Source organism: Lissotriton vulgaris, chromosome 4_1, assembly GCF_964263255.1.
Source record: "Lissotriton vulgaris chromosome 4_1, aLisVul1.2, whole genome shotgun sequence".
Lineage (NCBI taxonomy): Eukaryota > Metazoa > Chordata > Amphibia > Caudata > Salamandridae > Lissotriton > Lissotriton vulgaris.
In genome coordinates, this window is record NC_141691.1 from 1701036269 (window position 1) to 1701050778 (window position 14510).

General features: G+C 44.2%; 1 protein-coding gene across 1 annotated transcript in view; it reads left to right on the forward strand.

The window, feature by feature from the left end:
• NECAB1 (N-terminal EF-hand calcium binding protein 1) overlaps positions 1-14510 on the forward strand; it is a 1444409-nt gene that overhangs the window by 1194957 nt on the left and 234942 nt on the right. The window lies entirely within an intron of this gene.

Genomic DNA, 14510 nt, shown 5'->3' on the forward strand with positions numbered 1-14510 from the left:
ATTGGTCACTCACTTCATTTATAGACTTCTGGCCTTGATCTGATAGAACCCTTTTTGGTCTTCCATGACCTAGAAATTGAGAAATAAACATCAAGAAAAATTGAAAGACACGTCTTCAAATAAAAAAAATTCAAAACAACATTTTCACTTTGTATCTCAAGTGCAGGCTGAAAAACATGTAACAAGCATTTAAATGAGAAACATATGGGTTTCAGAAACAAACGTCTATAAGACTATCACAATGGAGATTTACATTTTATAAAAAATATTTATAGAAGCAAGAAACATTATAACACACATTGTTAAATTTCAAATGACATATTTGGCCAATAAAATCGAGAGGACATGTTTTTATTTGTTTTCTTGATACCAGAATGGCAAAACACACAAAATGATGGACAGAATGTTGCACAATAGCAAAACATTCACCCCCAGTCACAGATCTCGGTTTAATCCATCGTTATTTTGCTCAACAATCCATCCCAGTTCAGACATGGCCATATGCAAATCAGTCTTGACCCTGTGCCTCATGGGAACAGTCCAGCCCGAACTGCCAAGCCATGTCTTTCCTGGACCGGAATCAAGCATCCTAGGACCAGTTTCTGGCTATCAGACGTCTTCAGCCAGGTTAGCTTGACTCCAGTGGCCTAGTGAGCACGGGACCCACGTCTGGGCATACCCACGACAATGGCAAAACATTCACCCCCAGTCATAGATCTGGGTTTAATCCATCGTTATTTTGCACCCCAAGCCACCCCAGTTCGGGCTGGACTGTTCCCATGAGGCACAGGGTCAAGGCTGATTTGCATATGGCCATGTCCGAACTGGGGTGGTGTGGAGTGCAAATAAACAATGGATTTATGCCCAGATCTCTGTACTGGTGTGAATGTATGACATTGTTCTGCATTCTGTCCATCAATTATTGTTTTTGCACTTGATACCAGAATGTCCACTAATTCTACCAAAACTTGAGAAAAGCACAGTTATCTGTCTGCAAACACATTAAATACACAAATGTATATCTCAGAATGCTTTTCAATCATGAAATGTTAAAGTCAAACCTGATAACTCCATTAGGTCCATTGAAATTTTCGGCTGATAGCATATGGAGAGCAATCAGTGGATCTGGTATGTTGAGTGGTTGACCACCATCTGGTATAGTACAGGGGCAGGAATAAACAGCTTGTGGCGACCAGTACGTCCCATGGTTGAGATATCTGTATTATGAGATAGAACAGGGGACAAATCAAGTTTAAGGTTATTAAAAAACTTGGAGAGCGTGCTAAAATACAACATTGGCCAATCGATTACATGTGCAGTGTATGGGGAGGAAGTAGCACGTGACGCACTACTTTTAAAAATTAAAGGTGGCAGGATTAAATGATTTGTCCAGAAATATTGCCTACCAAGGCAAGATATTGGAGGTATAAGAGCTGGAAACTGTGCTAAAATACAGCATTGCCAAAAACATTACTTTTGCAATGCATGGGGCACTTGAAGCACTACTTACACGAGAAACACTACATTGCATTAAGTTGAACGGCACGTAGCATACTGCTGCAGGAACGGCCATGTGGCGCTTGGCAAATTAAAGAAACGTGTCAGGATTAAGAGATTTGCACAGAACAAAGGATAGCAAATCAAGTTTAATGTTAATAAAAAACATGGATAGCATGCTAAAATACAACATTGAGCAATCGATTACATGTGCAGCGCATGGGGAGGAAGTAGCACGTGGGGCAGTACTTTCAAAAATTTAAGACGGCAGGATTCAGTGATTTGCCCAGAAACATTGCCTACTAAGGCAAGATATTTGAGGTATAAGAGCTGGGAGCCGTGCTAAAATACACCATTGCTGAAAACATTACTTTTGCAATGCATGGGGCACGTGACGCACTACTTACACGAGAAAAACTACATTGCAATAAAATGAACAGCACGTAGCACACTGCTGCGGGAACGGCCACGTAGCGCTTGCTAAATTAAGGGAACATGGCAGGATTAAGTGATTTGCACAGAACAAAGGATAGCAAATCAAGTTTAACGTTATTGAAAAAACATGGAGGCCGTGCTAAAATACAACATTGACCAATCGATTACATGTGCAGTGCATGGAGAGGAAGCAGCACGTGGCGCACTACTTAAAAAAATGAATGGCGGCAGGATTAAGTTATTTGCCCAGAAACATCGCCTACCAAGTCAAGATATTGGAGGTATAAGAGCTGGAAATCGTGCTAAAATACACTATTCCCAAAAATATTACTTTTTCAATGCATGGGGCACGTAAGGCACTACTTACTCGAGAAAAACTACATCGCAATAACTTGAACAGCACATAGCACACTGGTGCGGGAACGGCCACGTGGCACTTGCCAAATTGAAGAAACATGGCAGGATTAAGTGATTTGCCCAGAAGCAAAAGTTAAAAAGTCAACTTTAACGATATAAAAAAGCAGGAAAGCATGCTTAAAAACAACATTGTCAAATCGAACAAAAATTAGCATTTACGCAGTATTTAAAGATCGTTCAGATTAATTAATTTAATTAGTCTAAAAAAATGCTCACCTACGAAGACGTGGATACGAACACTATCAATGGCTGTTACTGTGGAATAGGAAAAGTTCAAGAAGGTTGGCAGGTTATAAATGCTTTGCAGAAGGATGATTGGTTGAGCATTATGTCACTGGGTGTGAGAGCTGTGATTGTGCATGTTGTAATTGAGCATGCACAAATAAAATGAAATACGTTAGGGGTACACAGCCAGACGTTGGGACGTATTGTGCGCATGAGTAACATTAACACACATGCGCTACCACAAACATGCATGCGCAAAGTGAAGGCAACTCCTAGGGGGTACATACACAGATGGAGTTCGGACAGGGTTGGATTGGGATTAAAAATCGGCCCGGGCACGATAAAAAAAAGTGGCCCACATTTGCATATTGCCTTTGCAAAACACTGCTTTGGCAAAGTTTTATTAAAAAAAAGGGGATATAAGAAAAATGCACGGATTAGCTTGCACTGGTGAAACACACCTGTTTACTATTGGTCATGCTCCCTGCTCCCGCTCAATAAGCATATGTTAATGGGCCGGACCCAGCAAGAGAAAGGGAAAGGGAATGACACCTCTGCTCATTGATAAAACAGAAGTAATTGAGGCTGATCTGCCTCCAGAAAGGCCACTCAGGCACCCACTGGGGGCATCTGAATAACGCAGAAACCGCCAAATCGTCCCAAGGCTGCTCAAAAAAGCAGCCCACAGTTGGAACTGGACATTGGCCCCTCGGGCATTGCCCGAGTGCCCGCGTTAGCAATCCCACGCTGAGTTCAGATGTCGATAGAACACTGGCTCCTGCAGGAGGCAAGGAACCGGTGGGACAGTGGAAGAACTGAAGACCCTCCTACGGTCCCCAGCGGTGACGGCCAAAATGAATGAAAGAAAAAGGACGTCCCCGGGGAATGGGGTCCCCGGAGCCTTGAAGTGGCTTCAGGAGGGGGGCTATGCAGCCCTCCTCCATAAAATAATAATATATAATTAGCCATGCCCCGTGGGCTGGGGATTCCGGTGCCCGGAATAGGCAACGGGAGGGGGGGCCACGCGGCCCCTCCCCATAAAAAAATTGAATATTGATACTCCGCTTATTGTCATCGTCCCATAAGCACACCCTTCCAATCACGCGCTGAAGGCTAATTGGCTATCAAGTGGTTGTCAACATTCGAAACTAGAACTGTTGGCAGCCATTTTATGCGTCGGTACAAGGGAACCTGAAGAAGCGTGTGAAATGTGTGTTTCAAACATGAAAAGAGGGAGGGTAGACACACCCTGATCCTCTAGGTCTGCTCAGGCGGTCGTACAAGAACCTCCAGAGCCCCTAATTTTTGGGGGTAAAATCGTGTGGTGCGTGTTTGATCCGCGCATTCTAGAGATAATAAAAATTTTAAAAAGACGTGAGCCTCCGTGCGTCTTTGGTAATTTGCATTCTTTCAACTGTTTAGAGGAGATGCAGCAGTGCTGGATGCAGGATGCAGCATTGAGTAAGAAAAGGTAACAATAACACGATTTACCTGCTAAGTGAATTCCCTTTCATAGGCTAACATTGACTGGTTTCACTTGCAAATTCTTCTAAGTGTGTAGTTTTGGAACTTAAAAATATTCACCTAAAATCATCCGAACAACAAATTCCCCTTTACTCACCTGTTACCAGGAGAGAAAACAGTGCTGCATCCTTTAGCCAAGCACTGACCCTGAAAAGTAGTTCTAAGTATACTTACAAGTAACTTGTATTTTCTTCCATAGGAATGCCTCTCCTATAAAAAAAAATTAAGAAAGTTAGATTTGCGGATCAGGCTCTAGGGGATGGTGTCCAAGGCCCAAAAAAAGTAAAAGGAAGGGGGGCCACACAATGTAATGTAATTTTACAAATAAAATATCTAAAAATAAATAGTTTAAAGAAAAATGGAAATCAGTTTCAAAAATATATATATATATAAGAATAAATATATTTAAAAATTGTCATTTAAAAAACCTTTGAAATTCACTAAAAAAAAACATAGGTTTCAGACATGTTATACTTAGGAATAAGCATTTAAAAAACCTCAGAAGGTCACTGAAAAAAACACAGGTTTCAGGGTTGTTATAGTTAGTTGGACATTTCACTCATACAAAACCATTGAAATTCCCCCTTTAAAGTTAGTTGTACTAACTATAACTCACGCGCCCGCAATCCACTGCTGATGATGTCACATATTACATCATTCATGACATGGTCAGTGACATCACTGATGACATCACTGACATCACTGATGACATCTCAAATGACATAACTGATGACATCACTGATGACATCATCCAGTGAATGTTGTTTGCTTCGATATTTAAATAAGTATTATATATATTATAGCAATCTGCCTTGAAGTCTGAATTGATGTATAAGTGTCTGAATGAAGCCCCGGGAGTTGGGGTCCCCGAGGCCATTAGTGGCCCGGGAGGGGGGCCACACGGCCCCTCTCCTCAAAATTAAAAAAAAAATACAAATTTAAAAATACAAAGGCCGGCCCCGGGGGATGGGGTCCCCTGGGCCATAAATGGCCTGAGGAGGGGAGCAAGGCAGCCCTTCTCCAAATACACAAATTAAAAATAATGGCCATGCCCCGGGGATAGGGTTTGGGCCGATTATGGCCTCATGAGGGGAGCCTCGCGGACCCCTTCCAAATTTTTTTGTTAAAAGAAAATAGGGGGCAGGCCCTGGGGGATGGGGTTTCCACGGCCAATAAGATCAGGAAAGGCCACACAGCCTCTCTTCTTAAAAAAAAATCCAGCATTGTGCCGGAGGCCACCCCCCCTCTTTGCAGAACTCTGCAAACGCGCCCCTGGCACGTTTGCAGTTGGAGAACTAATTCCCCTTGAATACTGTGGGTCCATGGGGGCCAACTAGCCCACCAGGAACCTCCAGCATGTGCCAGGGAGCTGCGTTGAAGAGAGGTGTTTTGAGGCCACGCCCCTGTTTACACTTCTCTGCAACGCAGCTCTGTGGTGCTTAATGGAGGTACTTGGTGGGCTAGTTGCATCCCAGGGACTCTCAGGATTGAAGAGGAATTAATTACCCAAATTAAAATGCGCCACAGGGCGTGTTTGTAGACATGTTACCTCAGGCCCCGCCCCCTTCCTTCACCATTGTGCAAACGCGCCCCCTGGCGAGTTGTAAGTTGGGGAACTAATTCCCCTTGAATCACAGCAATGAACCTCTGCATTTGTGACTGCTTGCTTGAGTTCAGCTTTCATAATAAGAGATCGTAAATTTGGTGCTCTGCGGTAAGCAATGACTCGCCGTTTTGGAAAAACCTTTTGCAATTTTTCACAAGTGGACAGTAAGGGAAATGTTTTTTTCATTATATTTCTGTAGTTGGAAGCTGATGGATGATAGTCAACTACAAATGGAGTTCTGTCACTTTTGTTTCTGCCGTTGGTATTCCAAATAAGTGCTTCTCTGGGTAACTGCAAAGACTTGTCAAGTTTTTGCTGTATGATATAGCCTCACCTTTTAAATAATGTAGCAAGCTCCTGTAGATGGTCTTTACAGGTTTCCTCATTGCTGCAGATGCGTCTTATTCTGAGAGCCTGGCTGTAGATGATGCTCAGTTTAGTGTGGTGTGGGTGACATGAAGTCCAGTTAAGATGCAAATGAGCATCTGTAGGCTTGTGGTACAGATCAGTTGTAATTTTGTGTTCATGAATGGTGAGTAGCACATCCAGAAAAGGAATATGATGCTTCGGTTTAGTATTGCTGCTGGTAAATATGATGGTATGATGGATATTGTTGATATAAGCTGTAAATTGTTCCAATGTTCTACTTCCTGCATTCCATATTATAAATATGTCATGCGAGGCATGCAGTATTCAGTATACTCCGCCCACTCTCCGTCCATCTTTTTCATTGGCTTAGGTCCTAAATGCTGCCTTCCGATTGGTTTTAGGCTTGTTAGTCCCTCCTCATGAAGGCCATGTCATTTGTATCCTTCCATGGCTACTGGCCCCTTTATTCTGAACACTATTTTCTTCCCTGTCTCCCCACTGCCCCCTCCCACAGTCCGTGACTTCTCTGCCTCCCCCACCACCCCCCACTCCCGTTCGTGCCTTCTCTCCCACCCACACTCCCGTTTCCACTGCAATTGGGCTTGCGTAAATGTGAGTCCTATTGCATTGCAAATGCTTGATTAGGACTTGTGCCCTGTATGTTTCTGACCTGGAACCACTCAGGTCCGAGATGGACTGAGGGTCACAAATTACGAGCTGCACTAATCAGATTGAAAGGCATATAATCAGGGAATGTCCTTTAACTTATTTTTCAGACATCGCTTCACATCTTACTTTTATTATTTCTAAGTGCTATAAATAACTACCTCGAAAGAATAAAAGGCGGCATCGGCCTTGCCAGGATTCAAACTAATGACCTATAAATCACTGCAAAGCTCAGCGAAGAGCGTTTAACTGCCACTTGAAGCAATAGAGGTATGCCTCCGATGGAGTGCCTGGGGTCTACAGGTAGCAGCGCACCTCGCCCTCGTACAAGAAGCGTAAAGTGCACATTTTCCTGGTCAGAGCGACGGCTTTGAAGCGGACCCAAGGGAGCGTCTTCATGAGCTTACCCGAGGATGGGACAGCAGCAGACCAGATTCTCCCGGTGGCAGGACCGGCGCACCCAAGCAAGTGAGCTGGTTGAGGAGCTCTAAACCCGGATACATTCTTCAAAAGTCAAAGCACTAAAGATTTAGTGTCAAAAATGCTGACCAGCACTTAGCTTATTTTGGGAGGGAAGAATCGAAGTGAGATTATCTAAATGTTAACATATGGTAACCGTAAAGAAGAAGTGAACTCTTGCTCGTTAAAACAGGCCCCTGCGCTGCAAAAGTGTCTCGAGAAAAGAATCGGGACAAACACGGATAAGGCATGTGCAAAGGGAATCGGGTACCGGAATGACTTTGGCAGGGGGCCAAAGTCATTCAGGTTCCCCAAAGCCATAATATCTCCGAACTAAGAGAACTGTGCGGGCACATCCCATCTATCCAACCATGTGCCCACCCAAATCCACCCATTCATCCATTCATCCTTATCTCCCTCCCTGTGCCACATGCATCATCTGGCCTCGGGGCTCAGAGTACGGAGGGCCCCACAGATTGTATCACAATTCACCGAGTACCCACACCTTGGTGCACTCAGCTCTTGGAAGACCCCCTACACAGGGACATAGCCACCAAGCAGGACACTGCAGGTCTGAGTTTTGCTTACAGATACAGCTTACCCTGCACACAGCTGCCTCGGAGCTCTTGGGGAAAGAGGAGGTAGTGTATGGTGCCCGACAGGATGCTACAGTGGCACGGCAGTGCCATCCTAGGACACCGCAAGAGAAGTCCAGGACCAAGGCCTGAGGTTTCCTCTGTATTTAGGAAGGGGTACAGCCGTGCCAGGCTTTGATGCATGACCGAAAGGGGAAGGAGCCTCCATCCAGATCAGGGGCAGCCGTGGGTACAGATGCCTGGTGGCACCATGCACCAACCTTGGGCAGATAGGCGCGAGGTGGCATGGACAGACCTCAGACAGGCCAGTGTGCCTGGACTGCTTTGAAGAACTGAGACTTAATCCAAGTGCCATTCCACCAGGATCCCATGTGAGGCTGTCACTGCAGTGCCTAGAACAGGTTTCAGTCCTAAAAGAGGATTTTCAAATATTTCTGGTCTCTCCGCTAGCTGGAGGGATCCCTTAAGAGCACACGTGTGTAAAAGTGCTCCCCCACCGACAGTGGTGAACGTGTGCAGGTGTAACTGGCAGTTTAAAGAAGGGGTTGAACCCCCTTAAGCTGCTGCAAATCATTGCAGGCAGCACTTATGCTATGTTAGTGTAATTTGTAAGTGCACATACACCAGACGGTTTCTTGGCGCTGAGGTAACTAACACAGAGGCAGTTCAGAGTACTAAATATAGGCTTGTTTGAAGAGCCAGGTTTTTACCATCAGGCACCAGGGAACCAATGGAAAGGTAAGTTTCATATTACTTGCCGTGTCCCCTGGCTTGGGCTCCAGCTCTGAAGAAGAAAGCTGCTCCTGCCTGGAGCTACCCCCCACCTGGTCATGGAGAACTGCTCACCCTGGTACAAGGTATTTATCCAGGGGGACAACCCTGGCCTTAGGCGACTGGCAAGGGTCTGTCCTCCGATACTCTGATAGCTTCACCTACCCCAAGTTGGTGCTTATATGATATACAACATAAAATAGGCCACTGCGTAATTACAGAGCCATCTACTGCAGGAATCCATCCAGAGGCATAGCTTTCACTGGTGAAGCAGGCGCAGTGCACCGGGCCAGAGGCCTGGTGGCCCCACTGAACCTTGAGAGCTGCTGTAGTCTTTATTTCCAGGCAGTGGGGGGAGGGAAGGGGGGGGATTAAGTGCCATGGACTGGGGGCCAGGACACAATGGCCACGCTGCTGAAGATCATGCGACCTCCCACCGTGGGCTGCATCGTGATCTGGTTGCAGCTGAACACGCCATACCACATGTTTGCATTACTTACAGCCTGGTGTCTGATGAAGATCCAAAACCAGCAGGCCGATACCCCCTCGGAAGGGAACATTTCGAAGGGGTGGGGGGTTCTCGGGCTGGTAATCTACAGATCTCTAAAGGTTTTAAACCATTCTTTTTGTAAATCTTCCTGCTTTCTAAAGGGCTTAGTCAGGGGCGCAGAGGCCAAGACATATCTGTACAGTGGTCTTATTCAGGAACACGAATACAACAGGACTTCAGAACTTTAACTTAAAGCAGACAATGCACACAACAATCGGGCAACGCTACAAGGCGTGAACTTTCTTTGAAACGGGCGGAGAATTGCTCAGAACTGAGAAGTAGCAAGTGATGTCACAGGTTTTGTGAGCAAGGGGTTTCTTACAATTACCCAACATAAGTGTGGACTTTTAACAAAAACAAACATCGGCAAACTAAACTTCCTACTGGCTGTGGTGCACTGGAGTAAGACCAGACCTGCAAAGATAAAGAAAACAAGCATTGGAAAATTCAATAGGTCTTGCTGTCATGGGCTGTCCACTTCCCTTCACCAATCCACTGTAAGGCTAGGAGAGGGGTCCACCTCTGTTCTACGATGATCCTTACAGAAGGGTGGGCATAATCTCGGTTTCCAATCCACTGTAAGGCTGGAAGAGAAGTTTACTTTCTTTCTCTCAGCCTGCGGCTCGGGGCTATAACTGACGTTGGCAGTGGGCTATAGGGCTGTATTAGAACGTCTGAAAGCTCGGCGCTGCTCTGAAGACAATGGAGTGGCAGAGGGCCATTAATAGCTTTTAGTGACCCTACATTCTACCCAGACATTACAATACTCGCCTTTCTGCTTTTCTGGATTTATTTAGAACATTCTCGCCTCAGTTGGTAGAATTTTCTAATAGTGTGATTGTAACAAGCATTATAGCCTGAGGCAGAAAGATAGAGACCCTACTGGTATATCCTGTGGCATTGAGCCTAGTCCAGACATCTGCCGTGAGGGACCCTGGCAGGTTTCCATTTTTAGGTCGAGCCTGGGCAGCGCATGAGCTGCTCTGCGAGGCATGCTGTACTTAGGTAGAGACTTGAAGCTCCGCCCACTCATCGCTCACATTTTTCATTGGTTTCTTGGTCAAATGGCTTAGTAGTCCCTCCTTAGTATCGCCTTGTCTCATTTTGTAACCTCCCATGGCAACACCCCTGTTATGTGTTGTTGTTGCAGGGTAGGCTTTAATTACAGCCCCCAAGCACTATTTTCTCAAATAGCTTTGTCCTGCCTGCTGTTGGGACCCGCTTGTTGCTAATGCTTTTTTTACACTGCAATAGGTCTCACATTTGCGAGAGTTTAAGCTATTTCCACTGTAAATGACAATGGCTTTTATTTATCGGTTTTAAAAACAACACACAAATAAAAGGCATTGTAATTTACAGTGCCAATAGCTCAAACTCTCACAAATGCGAGACCTATTGCATTGCAAATGCTTGTTTAATATATGTTTTGGAGGGGTAGGGTAAAAGCACAGGGTTGTAGATGGCAGGGCCACATTTGTTTTTCCAATTTGGTCAAGGGGTGAGGCGTAAATAGAAATGGTGGTGGGGGCGTAGCAGGGGTGTAATTCTTTTGTTTTATCTTACAGAGGGGAAGGGAATTCCATAATATTTATGGCTCCCTCATTATTCCTGTGCCCCACGGTAGATGTTAAAAGCAGGGCAAGGTGTTTTCTGATCTCCCTACATAGCATAAATCTTAGGTGGGCAAGAAGTTGGCTACAGATGGTTTTTTTTTTACCTTGCTGTTCTTAGTGACATCATTGACAATTTGAGCTTCACTTTCGAACTCCCTGGTGATAAACATCCATGTTATTCACAGTTATCCAACCATAATTCTGTCCGTATTTCTTCAAGATTAGTGACAGGGTGAGGTACCATGCGGATACCTCCGCCTATGAAAATATTATGATATTTCTAGATTTGAAAAACATTTGTTTGAACATCTGTTAGTTCTGCGAATGCTGCGGGAGGTTGACAAGGACATGGTAAACACAGTCATTTGTATTGTTCATTCTGAAGAAATGTTATATCTGTACCTAAGTTCTGCTTGTCCTAATAGCCAGAACTTGAATTGCAATGTTGGCAGATATGATTGATTTCTATGGGTGGGCTCTTTAGGTCATCCGCAAGGACCAGGTTGGAGGGATCGGTGCCTTTTGGAATCAACCACTTGCTCTGAGTGCTTAATTTGTGAAATAATAAGTGCCAGGCCCCAAAGTTTTGCTCAGAAGTCCCTGGCCAGTGCTATCCAAGGTCAAGGTGCCAAATATCAAGGATGTGTATTTTGACTCCACTTAATGTCTCTTTAATCCACCACCGGACACTCCCAGTACCTTTATCTCACTCTTGCAGCTTTCTGCTTTCCCCGTTTGTCACTCTTTTTTCGTCTTTCTCTTCCCCTTCTTCCATCTTTTGTCTTTTTCCTGCTCTTGCCAGTGGTGCCTCCTCCGCTTTTTCCGGAGTGCTAGAAGCAAAAAGATAAAATGATCATACCTTTCAGTTATAATTTTATGTTTCCTTTGTGGGTGGATGGGGCTGATCTGCTCTGTGAGCAGGGCAGTGGAGGATTGGTTTGCTCACTCCTAAGTGCGCAATGACTGTTTGGTCGGCCCTCTCGGGCGCCAAAACCAGTCATGCGCACTTTCCTATTTCTCCATGCAGGCTGCTTTACAGCCTGCATGGAGAACATGCCCACCCCTCGAACCCCTGGCTCAGACCGATCACAACGCTACATGCAGCATTGTGATTGGCTTATGGGAGAGAGCCTGGCTGCCTGCTTCCTGAAGTCGGAAGCAGGAGAGCAGGAGCAGAGACACGGTACCCAGTGGCTGCAAGGTAATGTAATGTAATGTAAAGTGCACTTTTATAGCGCTTCTACCACTCCAAGGAGTATCTTGGCGCTTAACGCCAACCCAGTTAGAAAAGGTTGGGGGGAATGGAGGCAAACTTAGTCACGATATACTTTACACCAATACTCTACAAGCAGCGTCAGTAAGGGAAAACATCCAAGTTTTAAGTGCCTTTCTAAAGTGGCTCTCATTGGACATCAGTCGGAGCTGTGGTGGGAGTTTATTCCAGGCCTTAGCACCCAGTGATTTTTCCACCCCCGCGAACCACCTGCCCACCTCCCCACCCACAAGCCATGTCGGCCGCAACTGGTGAGGAAAAATAAGTTCCATTCTCCAAACGGGGTGCCAGTGATTCCCACATTCAACCACCGGCTAACATTAAGCAAATCTTTCTCCTCATTCCCCCATATAATAAAACATGTCCTGGGAACCCACTTCATGTGTCAGGTACCCACTTCATTTTTATGGTCAAGCTTGACAGAGCAGCTGCTGCCAGACTGGGAGCCAGGAAGACATGTTTTGATTGGGCAGAAGTTGCATGCTTCCACATAAAGAAGGGCTTGCCCTCCAGTAAATGTGATGATTTTGTATATATATCCACCTGCCTAAGATTAAACTTTCAATGGTGCACACACATGACACTGGAATGGTTTTAAAGCATCTTAAATACCTAGATCATTTATACTGTTTTTTTCTGGCAGCAGCACAGATGAGAGGTGGGCAGTCATTGATGAATCTGCACCGGCGTGTTGAGAAACAGGCATTATCATCTGTAAATCCCAAGTGTGAAACTTCTCATTACGAATACAGACGTGCCATTCTTTATAAACATAGGCAGTACATGTCCACGTTGATAAGTAACGACAAACTAAATGAGTTGTGAAAAACTTATCACATGCACAGACGTTAACTAGGAAACAAGTATAAAATATTTTTTTCTAGTTCAAATTTCGATACAAACGTACCAGATAGTTAAAAATAACACAACATCACTTTTCTACTGCAACAAAATATCTAATTTTACCAGCACCGAAACCGTGGCGGTATGTACTGAAATGCCACACCCGTTTTGGGATTCAGTTTCGCTTTCATTTCCATTGAATGCAAAGCAATCAAAAAGTGTGTACAGCGTTCTGATGGACCCTGTATCAGCCATTGTACTCCACAATAAACTAAGAGTAAAAATAAATATAGTGAGAAGCTAATGATTGACAAGCGCATTTAGGAGACCACAATCTAACAATCTGATGTCTAGAAATACAAATTGGTAAAAAAAAAGCAAAGTGCAAGCAAGATGGTAAACGTATACAATTTAACCGTCGGGCCAGTAAAGTATCAATATGCTGCCACCTACTGACCAAACAATCTAGGCACAATTACTGAAGTGCATGAAAAATAATTGTGAAACCGATCATATAAATCAATCATTCTTTTGCCATTTGTTACACACTCTTGGGTGTGTGTGTGTGAGTGTGATGGTGCGTGTGTGTGTGCTAGCTTGCGTGCGTGCGTGTGCGTGTGTCACTGTGAAAACAACAATTATGTCGCACGTTTCTGGAAGTATGATTTTCAACCTTTTAAGATTATTAGGTTAACATTTTTTGTGCGAAATGTGCATATTATGTGGCAAATGCAATACAACCATTATTAGGCGGTTAATACTATATTCAAAGAATCGCATAAATTCAATGGCCCTCCATGGTTTGTCGTTTATTTAAAAAAAAAAAAAAAGTAAAATGTAAGTAGTCTAATTCCACTCGGTACCCATAGATTGACGTCTTTAAAGAAAAGAGCGTTCTCAAGCAAAGTAACTCCCAAAAAACATTTAGGATAAACAAGATTTAAACATTCAGAGCCCTTAAAGTCAGTATTAAACTTGTGACTGTCAGACCACAGCCCTGAACTGCAGTTGAAAAAGGACACAGGCACACTCGAATTTCTTGATGGCTTATACTTTTTTTTTGTTTGTTGCAACAGTGGGACATGGGGCCTGAGTTCCCGAGTCCTTTAATGGTGGCTGCAACATTTTTCAATGGGTTGTGGTAAGTCAGGTGGTCATTAGATGTGGTACCGAAAGGCCAGACAGGAGAAAAAGATCTCTCAGCCAATCAGAGAGCCCTTGTTTTTGTTTATTATTTACCATACTGTTAGACTCCTGTGGCAATCACACAAGACCAACTGTCCAGATATATCTAACTTTTTAAACCCTTCATGTCAAACCTGAGCATCTCTTTGATGCAAATTTCTCGAAAATCACTGAACAGATTTACCCTAAATAACAAAAATTACACTTTCTGAGTAAAGTTCTAACTTTTTGTCAAATTTAATATAATTCCATTCTGCATTTTTCTGAATCAGAAAGTAAACTTTCCAATGGGAATTAACATGGGAAATTAATGATTGCACCCCGCCCCCCCATTTTGCCTCCCCGCTCCACTAGATGTTGATAGTTAGGCATGAAACTTTCCAGGATCGATCTGAGTTTATAAATCTGATTTTTGGAAAGTTTCATGCATACTAATCAAACGATGCCATCCTTATCAGTAAAACAACAGCTCTCCTCCTAT